The sequence below is a fragment of the Phascolarctos cinereus genome, unplaced genomic scaffold (genome assembly GCF_003287225.1).
Source record: "Phascolarctos cinereus isolate Bilbo 61053 unplaced genomic scaffold, phaCin_HiC Scaffold_3;HRSCAF=262, whole genome shotgun sequence".
In the NCBI taxonomy this organism is placed as follows: domain Eukaryota; kingdom Metazoa; phylum Chordata; class Mammalia; order Diprotodontia; family Phascolarctidae; genus Phascolarctos; species Phascolarctos cinereus.
This window is the reverse complement of record NW_027555736.1, coordinates 192,664,525-192,682,630: the sequence shown is the minus strand read 5'-3', so window position 1 is coordinate 192,682,630 and position 18,106 is coordinate 192,664,525. Positions and strand designations below refer to the sequence as shown.

Below are 18,106 nucleotides of genomic sequence, written 5' to 3'. Positions count from 1 at the left end.
CTTAGGAAGCCTTCCTGCTGCTGTTTTCCCTTTGACTGTAATATCACTTCTGTTTTTCTGGTCAACAAATCTGAGAGCTAATAATCTATAGGACATATACTTTGGGAATATAATTGCATGTACATGTATATGTATTATACTAATCATGGTAGCTAACATATAGCACTACAATGTGCTCTCTCTATGCAAGTGCATATACTACATATGATTAAATTGCATATTATGTAAGCACAAGGTCATTTTCAAATTGATCGCTGCTAAGCATCCTTAAGTAATCCCAAACTTCTTTAAAGCTATTTTTTGGATATTCCTTGAACCAAAGATTGTCAACTGGCCTAAGTCTGAAATTTAGATTTATTCTATCTTAGCCAGTTGCTTTGGCCTTTTTGCAGATAGGAAGGCAAGATTGTGTTTTTACAGATTTGTATTCAAACCACAAAATGTAGACTTACCTAAATCTTTTTTTTTTTAATTTTCATGTTTTCTACACCTTGCACTCTTAGCTATGAGCAAGTAGTTAGTTATTTTAGTATGCTTTCAAGGATCTGAAACATCACAACTGATCTCTATTTTTCCTAGATACAGTCAGTAACAGGCATATTTATTTGCTCAAATCACATTTAATCAATAAAAATTTATTAAGCATCTGCTACCTTTCAGGCAGTCCCTGCCCTAAAAAAGGTTAAATTCTGCTAAAGGAAAAACAACATGTTTATAGATAAGTAGATGATAGGTACTGGACCTATGATGTCATCAGTGTAACAGATGCTCAAATGAAGAAATTCCTTCTGTGATTGCATGTCAGTGACTTCTCTAGAGTTTATAATCCTAGAGCATTGGCTAGAACATTGAGGAGTTAAATGACTTGTCTAAGGCCACACAGTCAGTATATAGGTCTTCTTGGCTTCCAGGCCAACTCTCTGTTATGCCACACTGCCTCTTGGGGATGTATACAAAATAAATTCAAAGTGATTTTGGCAGGGACAGGTGAATCAGATGAACAACAAGTGAATCAAGAAAAGTCCTTTCAGGGAAAAGTACTCGTACTGAATCCTGAAAGGACTTAGGAGTTCTAGGTATGGGCAACTGAGCTTTGAGGGCTAACTCAAAAACAATTGGGAGATGGAATGCTGTCACGTGGAGCAAGTAAAAATGTTAGAGCTCATGGTGGGGGAGAATGGGTAATCAGCCTAGAAAGACATACTGGGGCCAATCTATAAGGGGCTTTGAATGTCAAAGAGAAGAGCATGTGTCTTATTCTACAGGCAATGGGGTGTCACTGAAGCCTCTTAAGCAAGGGTATGTCATCTTATGAGACTAATACACATGTCCTCAAATAAATCCTCCACCGTCACTGAAACCACAAGTTAAAATCAGAAGTCCACTTTGTAAGAAAGTGAGTTTACTCAAAAGGACCAGGGCAAGTATTCCTTATCCCCTTCCGAGTAACTGGGCTTTAGCAGCCTTACATTTTCATATTGATTGTATCATTTTTTGTGTGTTGCAAAAAAAAAAAAAAGAAAGAAAAAGCTAGTTCACAAGCAGCAGTGTGGATAGGGTGCAGATAAAAGGTCAGATTTGATGATTTTCTTTTGTTTCTTTTGAAACTGAGGTTTTAAAAAGGAAAATAAATCAATAAATTTCCCACATTAATTCTAAGACATTTTTGACACTAAAGTGAGGTTGTTGAAAACTCCCCCATTCATACTGTTTGGATTCCTACATTGAGATGACCACCAGCAATCCCATGATAGCTGTCTCCAGCGTATATTGCAAATGTAATTTCTGAAATGTGCTATTCCTTTGTTTGTTTGTTTGTTTCCTTTCAGAAGTCTGGTTGCAGTCCAGGTGCAGGCTCATCCTCCTAACCCTGGGATGGCCTTGGCTTCCATTGTGTCACTGCCTTTGGTTACACTGACTCCTCCCAAGATAAATATTCCTTCCAAATGCAGTTCTTCCATGTGGGCTTTGATTTGGCTGCGTGGTGCGCTGGTCCTCTGGTCCTCTTTAGATGATGGTTTTTTCTTTTCTTTTCTTTTCTGAAGTATAGCAAAGCCATTTGTTTTCACAAGGATTCTTGTCCCAAGCTACCTCTACTGATCCTGTGTTCCTCAGTTGGACATTTTTGTTGGCTCTTCTCCTGACTGTTCTTTAAAGTTCTACAATTCACCAAATTGCAAGTGTATTCAATTCACCTGTTTAGAATGATATCTGCCAATGCTTTCCTATGTCATGTTTCATATATAACAAATTTCTGGTATAATGCCTATGCTTATTAGGATGGTTTGACCTAAGCAAATAGTTGATTTGATTTTAGTAAAGGAAAGAATCCTTACTCTTTTTTGATTCTGACCATGATAAATAAAGTAATTTTTTAAAAGCACCATTTTATTTATTTCACTTGAAAAAAAAAACCTATGCAACACTTCAAGAAACAACTACACGGTGTTGTATGTTATAAACTGGTAACATTCTACTATTGAATTATGTACAACATTTTGGTTTTTTATGCTTCTTGAGGTGGTAATAAGAAAAAAAGTTTTTTTAAAAATGTGTGCCTTGCTGTATTTCTTATACCATTTATTAAAAACAAGCTGCTTTCACAGTAAAATTATGTTGGTTTGAAAGGAGGAAATAGCAAGGTTAAGATGTGTGAATAATTTCTGTATATATGTATAACCAAGTGCAAACATTGATGTATAATGACAGTATAAGATGCTTTCATGTTTTGTGATGTCTAGTGATGTGGAAAATATAAGCCTTAAATCCATTAGATTGCATGGTAATTAGAACTGGCATAATAAACATAGTTTATTGGGGGAAAAAAAGCTGAACCAGTGATCTCTTCTACCTGTGCTCCTTTAAAAAGAAATTTCTGCATCCTGTTCTAGAAATAATATACAATTTTGAAATTTCAGTACTTGGCAAGAGGCTTTGAGTTACTTTGCCTAAATCAGGGACTGGGAATGGAGCTTCCAAAGTCTCCAGGTCTTTCTCATCATATACATGTACATATGAAGACTCAGCAGCATTCAACTATAAACTCACTGCATCCCCACCATCACCAATTAATAAATATTTATTCAAGACTTTTATTTCTTCTTTATCATTAATTGATTGTTGATTCATTTCAGGATTTCTGTTGCCTTTAAATTCTAATGATTTACATAGTATCCCTGGATAAATTTCATGTGTACAAATATATGGACCATTTTTTTAAAAAAAATCTGGATCTACATCCAAATTACATCAGTGCAGGCACATCCACGTGGAGTGTTAATTGACCAAGGCTACAACTTCATGGAATCGTAGCATTTAAGAGTCAGAACTCAGGAGGTCATGTTACCAGAGATGCTAAAGAGGACAAGTGACTTGCCTAGGATTTTTGTCAGATGCCACACTTGAACCCAAGACCTCATGCCCGGAGGCCAGCTCTCTATGCACTCTACCATGCTTGATCATGATTTATTTATTTTTTTCCTTTGTACCAGATATCCGATTTTGTCAGAAAAGGGAACTCCTCTGAGCAAACTTCTTTTTGCTAATGCAGAGCAGACTTGCTCAGCAAGACTTAAGTCTTAAAAAGTTGTATGAGAAACTGCTAAGTGACTTGTCCAGGGTCACACAGTCAGTATGTGTCAAAAGCAAGGCTTGAACCAGATCATCTTGACCCCCAGGCCTATTTCTACCTCATGATGCCATCTCTCTATCTATATTTACGTGTGTGTGTGTGTGTGTGTGTGTGTGTGTGTGTGTGTGTGTGTATGTATAGTGTGTACATATAGGTATGCATATTTACCCACAAGTATTTTTATTGGATAGAAACTACATGTGTATGCATAGATATACACACAATACTATAAATACTCTATGTGCATAGAGAAACATTAAATAGAGATAGCGATAGAGATCTAGGCAATTGTGTGTGTAGACACACAAAGATTTTTATAGTTAGATTGGTCACTTATTTAGACAGCACATCTCAAGTTATTGCATCCTATACCACAACTACATCAAAGGGAGCTTTTCAGATTAGGAATTTATAAAGCACTTACTCTTCCAGAAGCATCTAAGTAAACAATCCATAGATCCCCGGGCTGGGAGTCAGGAAGGCCTGAGTTCGAATCCTGTCTCAGACACTAATTAGCTGTGTGACTACAAGCAAGTTGATTAACCACTCTGCCTTGGCTTCCTCAACTTTAAAAATGGCCTCACAAAAAAAAGGGTTGTTGTGAGAATCAAATGAGATGATATTTGCGAAGTACTTAGCACAGTGCCTGGCATACAGTAGGCACTCAATAAATGCTTGTTCCCTGCCCCTTTGCCCCAGGTATTTTATTGAAAGCCAAAGATGCCTATGGTTGGAAAGATAAGACATATATGGGGGGGGGATCAAACCTAGAAACCAATTATGTAAACCAGCCCTAGAAGGTATGAATACTACACATGTTGTAAATACTTTTAGAATGGGAAAGATCTTTGTGGGCTAGAGAAAGAAAGCACTTGGGAAAAGCTGATGTGAACTTTAAAAGGAAAAGCAGAATCTGAATTGGTGGTAACGGATAAGTAGAGTGAACAGCAGAAAAGGAGAAGTATAGATGAGGTTGAGCTGTGTGTGTTTGTGTGTGTGTGTACCCATGGATGCATGTATATGTATGTGTGCGTTGAACAGCAGTGGGAGATTGGATAAGGTAACAGTGAGAGCTGAAGGAAGACCTTGAAATGGCTGAAAAGTTCCAACTTGATTCATTAGGCAATGTAGGTCCTATTCATTCATTCATTTACTTGCTTATTAATTAAGACCAGGCTGGAAGTGCAGCGACTGCTGATTGGCACAAGAGCTTTGACCAACTCTGATCTAACTTGGGCTCGCTAAACCTTTCCTTTAGGCAACCTGGCACACTCCCAATCCCTGAGGCTTCATGACATGGATGTGGGCCAGACTTAGGGCTGACGCCATCTAGATCAGTTTATCCCACTACAACTCGGAACATCCAGGTTCAGGTGATCTTCTCGTGTTGGGATTACGGGAGTGTGCCACCACACTTGGCCATTGTAGGTTCTTAAGTTGGAGGCTGATATGATGAAAGTAGTAGATGTGTATAGATTGGATTGAAAAAGGAATAGACTGTATGGAGGGGGGTTAATTAGGAGCCTAGCACAGTAATTCATGAATGAGGTGATGAGAACCTGGAGCAGACTAGTTGCAGGGGGAGAGTGTAGAAGAAGGGACAAAAATCATAGAGGTGCTACATCATTACGGGATGCTGTCCAACTAGGCTTCATATAGGTCTGACCTTATTTTGCATATTGAGAAGAGAAAGTCTTATGTTTCCTAGGTTAGTCTATGTCTCTAACCAGGAGCGTAGCTAAAAAAGATCACCTTGTAACGGTAAAACTCATCATGGTTTACTTATTGGCATCAGTCAGTCAATCAAGCAATATGTATTTATTTGAGGACTTGACACGTGTTCAATCTGGCCACAATCTATGCTCAACAATGAGTGTTAGAGATGGAGAGGAATTTCAAGGTCATCTAGTTCAACTTCCTTTCCAAATTAGGAATCATTTCAACAACATACTTAACAATTGGTCAGCTATCATCTAATGGAACATTCTGTAATGGGGAACTCACTACTTTGCAATAGACTTTCTCTATCACTAAATGACTCCTTATGTGTTAGAACATTTTCATATTGAACTAAAATATGTATTCTAACTTCTACCCATTGGCCTATTTCTGCCTTCTACAATGTCTACTCCGTTTTCTATGTGATAACCTTTCAAAGATTTGAACATAGCTGTCATGTCTTTCTTACTAAATTTTCTCTTCTTAGTTCCTTCAACCATCATCAAATATACCAAAAGAAGAAAGGCCATTCTCTCTTAAGTCAGGGGTGGGGAACCAGTGACCTTGAGGCAACATGTAGCCTTCTAGAGGTCCTTGGGTGTGGCTTTTTGACTCAGTCCCAGTTTTACAGAACAAATCCCCTCAAGTAAGATGTTTATTAAGCACTTATTCTAACAGGTATTTTATTGAATGCCAAAGAAAGTTTATGGTCTAGTTGGGGAAAGAAGACATACATTTTTTGGGGGGAGGGGATTAGAAAACAATATGGTATACCATGTAAACAAACCCTAGCATGTATACTAATTGATCTTTTAAATGCTTTTAGAATCAGAGAGTTTTCTGTGGGCTAGAGAAAGAAAGCATGGAGAAGAGGCGGGGTGTATCACGGAAGAGTGGAAAGGGCACTGGACTTTAAACCAGAATACCTGGATTTGGGGAGCTGGATGGCTCAGTGGTTAGAGCACCAACTCTGGAGTCAGGAGGACCCGAATTAAAATCTGGCCTCACACCCTTACTAGCTGTGTGACCCTGAGCAAGTCACTTAACCCTGCTTGCCTCCCATGCCCACCCCCCAGCAACAACAACCAAAAAAAGACTGAATACTTGGGTGTGAGTTCCAGCTTTGTCACCTAATATCTGTGTGCTCTTAGAAACTTAAGAATTAGCCTAGAAGATTTCTAAGATTCTTTCCAATTCTGTGATTCTATAATCTTTGTTTTCAAGGAGGATTTAAATTTGATTGGGAGTTCTCTGCATTTATTTCAGACATATAGATTCAGCCACAGCATACTTCAATATTTTTTTTTCATTTAGAAATACTAATTCTATCAGTTCAGTTTTAATTTGTGCATGGTCCTAAAATAATTAGATAAACTAGGTTTTTAGAGCTGGACAAGAACCCAAGACCTTATCTAATCAAATCATCCATGTACAGGCCTGGTGAATAGTGGCACCAGTCAAAGCAGGTAATTGTCTATTCTTATTGAATGTAATTTCTTTGCATTCCCATGGTCACTCTTCTGCGGGTTTATCAGCCTAGTGATCAATGAGTTCTTCCTTATGTACAGCCCAAATCACCACTGTTTTAATTTAAACCCATTTGTTTGGTCTTTCCTAAATATAAGATTTTTTTTTAAATGAACAAGAAACACCAGCACCCTTTTCATGCATTTGAAGGGAATGATAAAATTTTCCACTTAGCCTTCTCTTCTGTAACTCCTCTTTTTCACAAATTATTTATTCTTTATCATTTTGTTCTTTCTTCTCCAGTTTTCCCCATACCATTTTAAAAATATAGTGACCAAACAATAGAATAGCAATCTGATTACTGGAGGATTAAAGGAGATAATTATAAAGGGAGAATTGCTTTCATTTTAGACCAATGAATAAACAAGCATTTAAAAATGTTTGAAAAACCACTATCTAAATTTGTATAATTGTTTGTACATGGAGTTGGAGTTTAGTGCATGGAGTTGTTGATATTGTACTGCTCAGTTTTTATCTATTCAATACTTACAGTATCAATTATTATTTCTTGTAACAAAAGTTTAATTTAATCGACTCATCAATTCCTAATTATGAGTCCTTCCCTCAGTGATGTCTGTCTCAATACCTCCACACCTCATCCTCATCAATTCTCTTTCATATCCTTTCACAAATTTTTCCCTACAGGAGCCTCCATCAGGTTTTTTGTTTGTTTGTTTTTAACTATCTTGGGATATCATAGTGGTTGGGCTGTCTATTTTCTCTCATTTTTTCTACCTATCCAGCCTACCTTCTTTGCCAAACATACATGGCCTCAACATGTTTTCCATAAGTTCTCCAGCATAAATTATCGTTGGCAAATGTTGCCCCATATTTACACCTATTATGCATGTTTCCACTGTCCAATGGGTTACCAATAATTTTTACTCTTTTGAGATGATTACTATAGAAAATGATTGTAAATAGTTCATTACTATTGTTTTTCCTTAACATACCCTTCTTGGACAATGATAACAACAATAGGTAGCATTAAATAGTGCTTTAAAGTTTGCAAAAATCATTTGCAAATGTTTCATTTGATATAACAATCCTATAAAGTAGGTACTATTGTGATACCCATATTACAGATGAGGAAACTGAGGCACACAGAGGTTAAGTGACTTGCCCAGGATCACACAGCTAGTAGGTATCTGAGGCAGAATTTGAACTTGGGTCTTAACTCCAAGGTCAGCACTCTATCCACTATGCTACTTGGTAATATTTGACAGCCACAGCATCTTTCCAGAAGGATTAGGCTATGTTTTCATGACTGAAGAAAGAAGCATCGTAGACTATTCCAGCTTTAACTCTAGTACGCCATCTTGCCATACACTTGAATCATCAGAGTTGTTGAATAAAGCTGTTTTCTCACTAGCCACAGTAGGCCTAGGTTAATTAATGGGATTTCTGGATGAGCTTTGCTGGCCATAGGAGGATAGATTTGTGTCTCATACTCGGGGATAGTCATTAACAATGATCACAGACTGTCCATCATATCAAACATCCAGTGTGAACTTGTGTGTAGGTTCTAAGGAAAGTCATAGAGTTATCGCACAGAAAGACTTGTCCTATCCTTCCTGCTTATCAAGGGGAGAGAAGAGGTATTAAGTGAAGTTTGCTCTCCTGGAGTACAGAAGTCAAACTAAAGATGCCAGCCCCAGATTCTTCATAGCCATCACCCATCATATTAGTAGTATTTCCTTTGGAAAAAAAGTGAAATCTAGATTAAACTGAATCACAATGTACAGCCTAAATCTGCCTCATTATAACCATGGAGAAATGACCAAAGATTGTCTTGTCCAGGTAATTGTTTCTCACCTCCTACACAAAGCAGTATGTTGAATTTCAAGACTTTATAGAAGCAGAGAAGACTGTTACTTAGTCTTTAGCACTCAAATAACCCCATTCACCATTTACGCTTACTATGTGCTCCAACCTTGCCAAAGACAATTATTAACTGAGTAGCCCTGGGCAACTCATTTAACTTCTGTATGCCTTAGTTTCTTCATCTGCAAAGTAGGGATCATAGTAGCACTCACATTACAGGGTTGTTGTGAGATTAAATGAAATAGTATTTGTAAAGTGCTTCACAAACCTTAATGCATGAAATAAATCCTAGTTATTTATCATCATCATCATTATCATTACTTTGTTGTTCAGTCCTTTTTAGTGACCTTATTTGGGGTTTTCTTGGCCAAGACATTGGAATGGTTTGCCATTTCCTTCCCTACTTCATTTTACAAATGAGGAAACTGGCAAACAGGATTAAGTGACTTGCCCAGGGTCATACTGCTAATATCTGAGGTGATATTATTATTAATCATATTGTTGTTGTTATTATTATATCAAGGACCTGTGCTTTCATTCATATAGAACGCTCCTTCCACTGATAACGATTGCAACGGGTCCATAGCTTACAGAGAATTCTCTGAGGCTCGGAGTGGTTAAATGATTTGCCCATGGTCACAGAGTTGATAGGTATCAGAGGGAAGATTTGATTCCAAATCCAGCATTCTATACACACTATCACGCTTCCTCTCACCCTACAGTTGCCTCATTCTCTAGATACATCCATAAAATGTGCCACATATTCTGTGGGTGCATGACATGATGATACAGCACATACGCTTTCTCACCAGGTTGTCCCTTTTCCCTCTCACGAACAAAACAAAACAAAAAACCCACTATGTGATGTGTTCCAATTTGAATTTAATAAGAAATGTTGCTTAAAATTTTGAAATATTATTAAGTAAATACAACATTACCATCATGGGAAAAATGCTTCTCCATGACTCAATAAATTAGATGGTTGAAGCCACTATGGAAAATAAAAACTTATAAGATACCAATTGAAATCTAAACATTCCCCAGTCACTGGTTCATCAAAAACACTGCATACTTTAAAAAAAAAAAAGAATGTTAAAAATTATTTTCACATGTAATTGGAAACAATATAAAAACATTTAAGAGTGTAAAAAAAAACCCAACAAAGTGTGTACTTTATAGAAATTTTTTTCTATTAATTAATCAAGTTGCTTACACTAACCCAGACAGATACAATTCCCCTTATGGAACAGATGTATGTAATGTGTGTATATATGTATGTGTGCATACTTGTATATTTCATTTACTTCAAACTTGCTTCAGCTTTCATCTGTTCCCCTCCATGGGGAATAAAGAACCTGAAATTTAGTTTGCCATTAAGATGGTATTGAAAATCAAGACAAAAAGACCATATTTCTCATCTCAGACACAAATGATTGATTAATGCTGCTTTGGACAAATTTGTACAAATTTACATCCTTTTAAAAGTTCTTTGGGACAACCTGATTTTGTTCTTACGTTTGTCCTTCCCAATCCCTTCTCCAAATACTTTTCTCAGTATTCTATAGCATTGTGGTGTTTTAATTCCCCATATTTGTGAATGACTGTTTTTCAAACGTGAAGCTAATTTTAAAAAGAAAACATTTTATAAAGAACTAGAGTTGGCCAGAAACCATAAGCTTAGAGACATTGCCATCAGGTAAAATAGTACCATGAGGAAGGCATGTGGAAGGTAAAATGATAAAATTCTATATATCCACAATAGTTAGATAATGGAGAGTTTGGGTTATCTGATAGATACCATACATTTTGGATTTGAGATAACTCATTTTCAAAATTCTCTTAACAATGAACATAGAAAATGTTATTTTATTGGCCAATCCTGGTGGCATACATCTGTGATGTCTATAACTAAGGAGGCTAAGGCTAGTGGATTCCTTGAGCTCTGGAGTTCTGAGCTATAGTGGGGTAAATCAGTTGGGTGTCTACACCAACGATGTCAAACAAACAGAAACAACTGGGCAGCATATTGACTTAGAAAACCACATATTTACCTTATCTACATTCTACTGTATTTTTATTTTGTTAAATAGCTCCCAATAATATTTTAACCTGTCTCAAGCCTTATTTGGGAGTGTTGTGGGATATAGCCCACCTCATGTTTGACATCTCTGGTCTATACTAAGCCCAACACCAATATGGTGAACCACCAAAGAAGTGGAGCACACCGGATTGCCTATAGTGTGATGAACCCAGCTCAGATCATTAACAGAATTGATGAAAGCTTCTCTGGAGATCAGTGATGAGGGTTGGCATGTAAATAGCTGCTACTCTTACAGCTGGGGTAAGATAGGGAGACCCAGTCTCAGAAGGAAAAACAAAACAAAACTAATGTTATTTTAATATTTGATTATTCAAAGGACACTTCAGGATTCTCTGCCAGAGGAGTGTCCCTATGAATGCTAGTTATCACTGTACAGAGTACAATAAATGCAGACATTATATATAGGAGATTAGAACCATTAGACATGCCCCAGAAGTTGGCTTTTTGAATAATATCCAATAATAGCTTATCTGTTATTAGTTGTTTTCTCACAAGGCAGAGAATATTATAATCTGTTCATTTGAGGATTTACTTGTTTGAAGCTTGGATAAAAAAAAAACTTACAATCACACATTTTCTGAACACTCATAGAAACGCTGTCAAATTTCTTGACTATCTCCTATATCACATGTTGGAAACTCTGATTTATGCCAGAGAACCAAGAAAGGGCTTTCATTTTTTAAAACATTTCTTATAAAAATTCCATATGAAGAAATGATAGTTAAATTAGCACTTGAAAAAGGCCAAGTAAAATTATGTACTATAAATTATGCCTCATTATGACCTCTACACATTTTCAGAAAAGTTAGACATTAAAAACACACACACAACAGGAACCCTTTAAAGGTCAGAGCCTGATGAAAGAAAAATGCAATAGTTAATTATGAAGGACGAGATATGCTCTAGTCAGAATATATTTTTATCATCATATTTTGCTTGAGAAATTACAAAAAACATGCAATAACCTTCCATTTATGATGTGTCCCAACCAAAAGGGATAAGAATACCTTGTACACAAACACCTTGTGTAAATAGTTATAAATTAGATTTCAACAAAATTATAATATATATTCTAATGTGTTGGCTTAAAAACAACTTTTACTTCCTTTAGGATTGCCTAGTGTCTCATCACACAATCATTTTCCATGGAAATTTTATATTGGTTTCAAAATATTCTCAGAAATCAACTACTCAAAAGAATATAGCATCCATTCCTAAGAATGTTTATTGATCCTATTTGCTGGATTTCCACTACAGATGGCATACAGAGAAGAAATTTTTGTTCCTCTGTGAAATAGGGCCATTTCACAAAAACTTCCAACATGTAGGCATTCCATGAAAAAAAAAACCCAAAAACAACGTGGTTTTCATTCAGCTAATGGCTACACTATGGCAGAAAAGTGTTTTGGAAGCAACTAAAGTAATGCACATAAGCTAGGGAACCAATTTCCTAATGTGAAACTAGATTCATCCTAACGAGTATTTTATTAACATGCTGGTTTAAAGCCACCACTGCATAATGTGAGAGGTTTCCAGCCAAAATACTTCCTTACTGGCTTTCTGAGTTCATGAATAAATAATGTATAATAGAGCTCATATTTTATAGAGTGTTTCAAAGTTTGCCAAGTGCTCTACATATCTTATGTCATTTGAACCTCAGAACGACCCTGTGAGGTAGGTGCTATAATTATCTCTATTTTGTAGAAGAGGAGATTGACTTCGAGAGAGTTGAAATAATTTGCTCATCATCACATAAATGTTGTCTGAGGTAAGATTCAAACTCAGGACTTCACTCCATTTATAGTACTCTATCCCATAAGGCATACTGCCTCTCTCTAAATGACTAATGAAATAAGAAACAAATTCTCTCCCAGGATGTTAAAAGTGTAGACCTTCACATCTGTTTTGTGCAAATAACCTCTGCTGGTCATTTCACAAAGATGAAGAAATTATACATGAAGGCCAAAAAACTAAATTCAGTCAAAAAGAATATAACTGAGTACACTGCTTGGTGTTATGAGTCATAGAACAGAAGGATAAGACACAATGCCCACTTTCATAGAGCTTACAGTCTATTTGAAGCTATGTAAGACTTACCCAACTGAAGCATCTCTATCACAAATCTAGACAGATACAAGTATGTTGGGGAAGGAAAACAAACTCCCTAGGAAGGTGGTTAAAAAGGGGAGGGGGGCAGGGATCATTCTGGGCCTGAGTTATATGCAAAGGTTTCATGGGGAAGTTTGGAAGAACTGAGATGGGCCTTGAAAAATAGGTAGGGTTTAGAAAGATAGAAAACAATAGAGGGGATTCTTCATGTCAAAAAAGAAAAAGGGATGAACCAATGTTTGCTAGTAAGAATGCGGATGAAATATTTGGGACATTGTTGTTTGGTCATTTTCAGTCAAGTCTGACTCTTTGTGACCCCATTTGGGGTTTTCTTGGCAAAGATACTGGAGTGGTTTGACATTTCCTTCTCTGGCTCATTTTACAGATGAGGAAACTGAGGCAAACAGGGTTAAATGACTTGCTTAGGGTCACACAGCTAGGAAGTATCTGAAGGCATATTTGAACTCAGGAAGAAGAGTCTTCTTGACTCCAGACACAACCCTATCCACTGTGCCACCTAGCTGCCCCATCTGGGAAGTACATGGACCTTATCAGAGTAAAGGGTTAATGTGCTTAAAGAGAAGAATGCTAAAATAGGGTCAAACTAGGGAAATCTTTCGTATAGCAGAATGAGGAAATATACAAATAATGACATCTGGCCATCTATATGTCATCTGGGTGCTCCAGAGAACTTAATGGGGGTGGGGGGAACCCCAGTAAAATTGAGGTTTCAGATATCATATACAAAGGATCTTGTATAAATATAGACAACAGAGAGCCATCATAAATTCCTTACAATGGAAGAATAGCATAAATATTTTATGAAAATATTTCCAGTGGTGGTATGCAGGAGGAATAGGAGGGTGAAGGAAACAAATAAGCACAAATTTATAATAACCTAGGCGTAAGGTGATGAGGGAGAGTTTCAACAGGTAGGCAGTACTAGAGGAAAAAGACATGCTCCATTGATGGAGGAATCAAAATTTAACTATGTATAGATTCTATTAGTCTGAATCAGAGGTTACTTAGTATTCTCCCTTAGATCAATCACTGCATACTAATTAGAAATGGTTTTCTCATATAGATACAACCAGGGGTATGATGGTAAATGTTTAACAACCAGCTCTCAAAAAAAAGTACACATGTAAATACTTTTAAGTTTAATCTGCATTATCAACATCTTCTCCATACTTTCTCAAGTCTAGACAATCAACAAAACAATTCTGAAGTGTAAATGCTCACAATGATAATTTAATAATCACATCTCCAGAGCTCAAATTGGCTCCAGCATACCCCTAGAAAACCTTAGAAAGAAGGCTTCACATTGCCTAAAGGTTCACCTTAAAGACAAAATTCTGACTCATTTTTTTCTCCTGCATGACTTGGTGTCAATATGTGAAACCTCAATTTTACTGGGGTCCCCCCACCCCCATTGAGAGCTCTGGAGCACCCAGATGACATCTGGATGGTCAGATGTCATTATTTGTGTCCAGTGTTTTCTTAATCAATCAACAAGGGTTTGTTAAACTCACAACACTAGTGAATTATGCTAGGAGATAAGGATGCAAGAAAAAGCAAAAATCTTCAAATGAAGAAACCAACAAAACAGAAATAGGCACAGTGAAATAAACTCTGAGGATTCCAATCCCAATTCCCACTCTCCCAGAAGAGTATGGGTTCCTGGAACAAGGCCATGCAGTATCCCCTCAGGGTTCTAGGGATGCCCCTAAAGAGTCCAAGCAATCCTCTAATATCATCACCTTGAGTCCCCGATGGTATTGAAGAATCATGTTAGTCAGCGAGGGCTCAACTTAACTTAAACATTTGGAAATAGATATTTAGTAAGAGGCGACAATAAGAACAGCTGGTAGAAAACATCTCTCACCTCTAAATTATGACACGCTATCCTAAAAGAACATAGAGTCCAGGAGAAGGTGGGGGAGGAAGGGTTTCAAGTTTAGAAAGCACACATGGCAAAGAGATAACTCACAACTCCTCACTGCTGAAGGTCCTTTTCTCCTGCTCATAGGATATTCACACAGATCTCCTTCAGCATAGGGTAGTTTCTTTGATGAACTCCCTGTGGAGATATTAAATTCAGTGAACATTTATTAAGCACCTGCTATGTACAAGGGGTAGCTAGGTGGCACCATGGATAGAGAACTGGTTGCGGAGCCAAGAAGACACCTATTCCTAAGTTCAAATCCCACCTGAGATACTGTGTGACCCTGCGCAAGTCATTTAACCCTATTTGCCTCAGTTTCTTCCTCTGTAAAATGAGCTGGTGAAGGAAATAACAAATTACTCCAGTATCTTTGCCAAGAAAATCCCAATGAGGTTATGAAGAATCAGACATGACTGAAAAGACTGATTAGCCTGTACTAGGCACTGTGTTAAGTGCTGGGGATACAAAAAAGAGGCAAAAGACAGTCCCTGGCCTCAAAGAGCTTATAATCTAATACATATGAAGCTCTGTCTACTCTATCACTGGTTGCCAATGGAGACACTGCTGTCAACTGATCCAGGAATACCGTTAGGACCTCGTGAAAAGGTAGGAAGAGTTCAACATCCTCCAGACTCTTCAAAGCTTGCAAGGCTCTCCTCCAGCCAAAAGGGTATTAGAAAGAATATCTAGACCAATGCTAAAGCCTACCAATGTCTCTCCTTCCTTCCTCCCCCCACCAGGTGTTTCCTACTGAAGGGTTTTACTTTCGAGACTTTAATGCTAAACTACATGGTAGTTTATAGATGACCTCTAGGACATGACCATGTTTTCTCTGCCTCCTTGAACAGAATCTCTGTGTAAAATCTCTCTAGTTCCAAAGACTCTACATTTAGTCTAAAGCCTATGATTGAGACTGTTTTCACCTGGTGAAGACATCATGACAGCTTATCACTTACCTTGACTCGATTGGAATGACCCACTCGATCAGTGGTTCTCAAAATGTGGTCAGGGACACAGTGGTCCCCTGAGACCCTTTCAGGTTATCCCTGAAGTCAAAACCATTTTCATAATAATACTAAGATGCTGTTAAAAATAAGACTAAGAGTGCAAAGGCGTTCTGAGAACCATTGGAGTAAATCAATCAGCCCCACCCTCACTCAGGTATGTACACAGGCATACACAAGACGCATAGAGAGTATAAAGAATGTAACTTCAGAGGGAAGAACAGTAGCAGCAGCTCCAGGAACCAGGAAACCTCTCCTCCAGAGAGGGTGGCATTTGAGCTGAGCCTTGAAAGAGGCCCAGGGATCTAAGAGGCCAGGGCAGGATACAGAGGTACACTGATAAATGTCTAACAACCAACTTTCCAAGAAAAAAAATAAGTATAAATGGTATATTTCTGTTTGTTGACATTATTAACATTTTCCCATCACTTTAAGTCTAGCCAATCAGTAAAATAGTAAATCAAGCACTGATTTGTAGCTTGGTGATTTCCAAGGTGTAAATGCCGATGCTGAAAATTTAGCTTTATTTTTTTTTTGAAAAATTTAATTAATGTTATTACTTAACTTTTATATTTTAATTTTTCAAATTTATCAGCAGAGCTGTTTAGAGCTCGCTCCAGCACATCCCTGGTACTAAGAGATTATATACTCTTTCAGCTTCATGACCCCATTTTATATATTTTTTCCCCCATGGTGCCTTTACTTATTTTTAAAATTGTCCTCAATGCTAGAAATTACAGGAAACTCCCATTGTGGAAACTCCAACCACAACAGATAGGCAATTTGGTGACATTTTGTAATCTTAAAGTAGTGCCTAGGGCAGTTGCACCAAACTCAAATAGAAACAACTGGGCCCATGTTGACTTAGAAAACCACAAATTAACATTATCTATGATGTATTGTATCTTTACTTATTTTGTTCAACATTTCCCAATTACATTTTAATCTGGTTTCAATTACATCACTAACTCTCTTGCACACAGAGGACAACCAAAAACCTGTGCTGATGGGAATAAATGATATTTGGCTTAGATAGAGACAACTTCTAAATACACAGTTAGAGATACAAGCCAGACAATTTAGAAATATTAAAGGGGGAGGCAAAAATATACAAAGAATTCATAAAGTAATCTATGCACTATGATTGGAAGGGAACAAGAGGGACATTTTTGTTTCATGTTCCTAAACCTATATTCTTCCATATTTTCTGGTTGCGTGTTTTTGGAAATAGTTACACATACACAGCAATCGTAGAGGTATGAACCTTACCATAATGGCCAACTTTGTATAAAACTGCAGTTGGATTACTCCAATGTACTTTTTCCTGTGTTGGACCCTAAAGCAATACCTAGAAATTCTGAATAGTCAAGTGCAGCTGTCTCCTTGCATGATATAGTGATGGGGAAAATATTACTCTATTTTATGCTAGTCTCCAAGGGTAATACAACCCTTTAAAACTAAATTTGGACACTCAAATAAAACCAAGGTCTTATTTTCTTAGAGATAGTTTTTCTCTCTATGTATCTTCAAATTGATATGAGTAATGATAACTGACATTTAGATAATGATTTAAAGTTTATAAAGTGCTTATATACTCTGTCATTTGTCCCTGTGGGTAGCTACTATAGGCATTATCCCCATGTTGAAGACAAGAAAACTGAGGTTATGTAGCTAGTGTTTATGTAGGGCTTTAAGCTGAGTGCCACAGAATCAATGTTTTCGAATTGTGGTGATGGAGAAGACTTTTGAGAGTCCCTTGGACAGCAAGGAAGTCAAATCAGTCACTACTTCAAGAATTAATTCAGACTGTTCATTAGAAGGTCAATTACTGAAGGTGAAGCTTAAATATTTTGCCCACTTAATGAGAAGACAGAATTAGTAAAAGACCCTGATGATGGAAAAGATTGAAGGGAAAAGGAGATGGCAGAGGATAAGATGGATAGATAGTATCATGGAAACAATGAACATTAACGTGAATGAACAAACTTCAAAAGACAGTGAAGGATAGAGTGGCCTAGCATGCTATGATCCATGGGATCACAAAGAGTTGGACTCGACCAATTGATTGAACAACACCGACAAATTAAGGTTTGCAAAGCACTTTACTAATATTATCTCATTTTATCCTCACAACAAACCTAAGAGAAAGTGCTGATATGATCTCTATTTTATAGTTGAGGGAACTGAGACAGAGAGAGGTTAAGTGACTTACCCAAGGTCACACAGCTAGTAAGTGTCTGAGGCTG

General features: G+C 37.2%; 1 protein-coding gene and 1 long non-coding RNA gene across 2 annotated transcripts in view; one reads left to right on the top strand and one right to left on the bottom strand.

The window, feature by feature from the left end:
• The window catches only part of AKAP6 (A-kinase anchoring protein 6), a 496,473-nt gene extending 493,384 nt beyond the window's left edge, over positions 1-3,089 (top strand). The window contains 1 exon segment of the mRNA XM_078151395.1: positions 1,830-3,089. The gene's annotated coding sequence lies outside the window, so the exon portion shown is untranslated.
• Positions 1-18,106, bottom strand: part of LOC144456337 (uncharacterized) — a 204,106-nt gene that overhangs the window by 151,514 nt on the left and 34,486 nt on the right. The window contains exon 2 of the long non-coding RNA XR_013485418.1: positions 14,902-14,991. This is a non-coding gene — a long non-coding RNA (uncharacterized LOC144456337). The remainder of the gene's footprint in view (positions 1-14,901; positions 14,992-18,106) is intronic.